At 40.5% G+C, this 3,746-nt stretch overlaps 1 non-coding gene across 1 annotated transcript; it reads right to left on the minus strand.

The window, feature by feature from the left end:
- Positions 1–467: 467 nt before the first annotated feature.
- On the minus strand, positions 468–574 carry LOC113001572 (small nucleolar RNA R71). The gene has a single exon (XR_003266966.1). It is a non-coding gene; the product is annotated as a small nucleolar RNA R71 (small nucleolar RNA).
- Positions 575–3,746: the final 3,172 nt, after the last annotated feature.

A 3,746-nucleotide genomic window follows, 5' to 3' on the forward strand; every position in this document is an offset into this window, starting at 1 on the left:
TAGTACCTTTTGAGCATCCTGAGCATTCTGATATTGGTGATTTTGAGCATTATAATTTTAAACATTCTGATTTTGTACATTATGAGAATATGACACACCCTCCACCCCGTGAGAGGACTCTAAGGGAAATGGCTGCACCTGATTTCACCTATGAAAGCTTGTGCATCCAGTACCCTGATGAGGATGTTCCATATGTTCTCAAGACTAGACTAATACATTTGCTGCCCAAGTTTCATGGTCTTGCAGGTGAAGATCCTTATAAGCATCTTAAGGAGTTCCATATTGTTTGTTTCACCATGAAGCCCCCTGATGTCCAGGAAGATCATATCTTTCTAAAGGATTTTCCTCATTCACTGGAGGGAGTGGCAAAAGATTGGCTGTACTACCTTGCTCCCAGACCCATCTCTAGCTGGGATGACCTTAAGAGAGTGTTCTTGGAGAAATTCTTCCCTGCATCTAGGACCACTGCCATGAGAAAAGACATTTCAGGCATCAGGCAACTTAGTGGAGAAAGCTTGTATGAGTACTGGGAAAGATTCATGAAATTGTGTGCAAACTGCCCTCACCACCAGATTTCTGAGCAACTCCTTCTCCAATATTTTTATGAAGGACTCAACAACATGGAGAAAAGTATGATAGATGCTGCCAGTGGTGGAGCCCTTGGAGACATGACCCCTGCTGAAGCCATAAATTTAATTGAGAAGATGACTTCCAACTCCCAGTAATTCAGTGCCATAAATGATGCTATTGTCATTAGAGGAGTGCATGAAGTAGCCACAAATTCATCTTCATCAGGTGAGACTAAGAAGCTTGAAGGTAAACTAGATGACTTGGTTAACCTAGTAACCCAACTGGCCATGAATAAAAAATCTGCACCTGTCACCAGACTCTGTGGTTTATGCTCCTCTGCCGACCACCACACATAGCTTTGCCCTTCTGGGCAACAATCTAAAGCAATTGAACAGCCTGAAGCTTATGCTGCAAACATCTACAACAGACCTCCTCAACCTCAACAACAAAATTAGCCACAACAAAATAACTATGACCTCTCCAGCAACAGGTACAATCCCGGATGGAGGAGTCATCCCAACCTTAGATGGTCGAATCCTTCACAACAGCAGCAACAACAACAACCTTATTTTCAAAATGTTGCTGGCCCAAGCATACCATACGTTCCTCCACCAATTCAGCAACAACAACAACAGCAACAACCTCAGAAACAACAAACAGTTGAGGCCCCTCCGCAACCTTCCATTGAAGAACTTGTGAGGCAAATGACTATGCAAAACATACAGTTTCAGCAAGAGACCAGAGCCTCCATTCAGAGCTTAACTAATCAAATGGGAGATTTGGCTACACAGTTAAATCAACAACAATCCCAGAATTCTGATAGATTACCTTCTCAATCAGTCCAGAATCCCAAAAATGTGAGTGCCATTACATTGAGGTTAGGAAAGCAGTGTCAAGGACCTCAACCAGTAGCATCTTCCTCATCCGCCAATGAACCTGCCCAACCTCACTCTACTCCAGAAAAAGATGGTGACAAAAATTTAAAGAGTAAGTTACCTAACAATTTCTATGCAGGTGAATCTAAAGAGAAGCAGCATATCCCTCTTCCATTCCCTCCAAGAGCAATTTCCAACAAAAAAATGGAAGAGGCAGAGAAGGAGATCTTGGAAACATTTAGGAAAGTAGAGGTAAACATACCTCTGCTGGATGCAATAAATAAAATTCCAAGATATGCTAAATTCTTGAAGGAGTTGTGCACTAATAAGCGGAAACTTAAAGGAAGTGAAATAATTAGTATGGGCAGAAATGTCTCCGCATTGATTGGTAAATCTGTTCCCCAAATCCCTAAAAAATGTAAAGATCCAGGTACATTCAGCATACCTTGTATTATAGGGAACAATAAGTTTGACAATGCCATGCTAGATTTAGGAGCTTCTGTTAGTGTTACGCCTCTGTCTATTTTTAATTCTCTATCTCTAGGTCCTTTGCAGTCAACTGATGTGGTGATTCATTTAGCTAATAGATGTGTTGCCTATCCTGTTGGTTTCATAGAGGATGTCTTAGTTAGAGTTGGTGAGCTGATTTTCCCTGTTGTTTTTTATATTTTAAATATAGAGGAGGGATTTTCTAAAGGATTAGTTCCCATCATTCTAGGCAGACCTTTTATGAAAACTGCTAGAACTAAGATAGATGTATATGCAGGCACACTATCTATGGAGTTTGGTGATAGAACTGTTCATTATAATATTCTTGATGCTATGAATCACCCATTTGAAGATCTTTCTGTATTTCGTGTTGAAATAATTGACCATATTGTTGATGAATACATGACTGATCTTCATTCTAATCTACATGCCTATCACTCTTCATGCATTGAATCTAAATTTGTACTTGATCATATGTCTGAATTTGATGCTGAGAGTGAATCTGAATTTGATATTGATTACATGTCTGCTGATGTTTTACCTCTTGAGATTGATTTTATAGAGTCAGATAGAACTAACCATGTTTCAAGAAGTACGCATACCTCTGACTTTCTATATGAGGTACAGGCTGAGAAACCATCTGCTGGATGATAGCAAAAGTTTTCAAGTAATTATATCTGCCTCCCTTGTTGATGAGCAAGAGGAGAAGCTGTTATCAGTTCTCAAGAAGCATACGAAGGCTATAGGCTGGACCCTGGCGGACATTCCTAGTATTAGCCCATCCACATGTATGCATCAAATAAATTTAGAAGATGAAGCTAAACCAGTAAGACAGCGACAGAGAAGACTCAACCCGGTGATTCTTGATGCAGTGAAGAAGGAGGTAACCAAGCTTTTGCAAGCTGGAATCATTTATCCTATCTCCGACAGCCAATGGGTGAGTCCCGTCCAGGTAGTTCCAAAGAAAACCGGCCTCATCGTGATAAAAAATGAGAAGGAGGAGCTGATTCCTACTCGGGTGCAGAATAATTGGAGAGTATGCATCGACTATAGGAGGCTGAACCAGGTTACCAAAAAGGACCATTTTCCACTGCCATTCATTGACCAGATGCTTGAACGCCTAGCAGGTAAATCTCACTACTGTTTCCTTGATGGTTTTTCTTGTTATATGAAAATCACTATTGCTCATGAGGATCAGGAAAAGACCACATTCACCTGCCCCTTCGGCACTTTTTCCTATAGGAGGATGTCTTTCGGCCTGTGCAATTCCCCTGGTACCTTCCAGCGGTGCATGATTAGTATTTTTAGTGATTTTTTAGAAAATTGCATAGAGGTGTTTATGGATGATTTCACTATATATGGATCCTCTTTTGATGTTTGTTTGGATAGTCTGGAAAAGGTTTTGAATAGATGCACTGAAACTAACCTTGTTCTAAATTTTGAAAAATGTCATTTTATGGTTGAGCAAGGTATGGTTTTAGGCCACATTATTTCCAATAAGGGCATTGAAGTAGATCCTGCAAAAATTTTTGTTATTTCACAATTGCCTTACCCCTCTTGCGTGCGAGAGGTGCGATCTTTCCTTGGTCATGCACGATTCTACAGGAGCTTTATAAGAGATTTTAGCAAGGTAGCCCTTCCACTATCCAACTTGTTGCAAAAGGAGGTGGAGTTTGACTTTAATGATAAATGCAAAAAGGCTTTTGGTTGCCTCAAGCGTGCAGTGACTACCACCCCTATCATTCAGGCACCTAATTGGACAGTCTCATTTGAGCTAATGTGCGATGCATCCAATTACACATTGGGGGTTGT

The sequence above is a fragment of the Glycine max genome, chromosome 4, assembly GCF_000004515.6.
Source record: "Glycine max cultivar Williams 82 chromosome 4, Glycine_max_v4.0, whole genome shotgun sequence".
In the NCBI taxonomy this organism is placed as follows: Eukaryota; Viridiplantae; Streptophyta; class Magnoliopsida; order Fabales; family Fabaceae; genus Glycine; species Glycine max.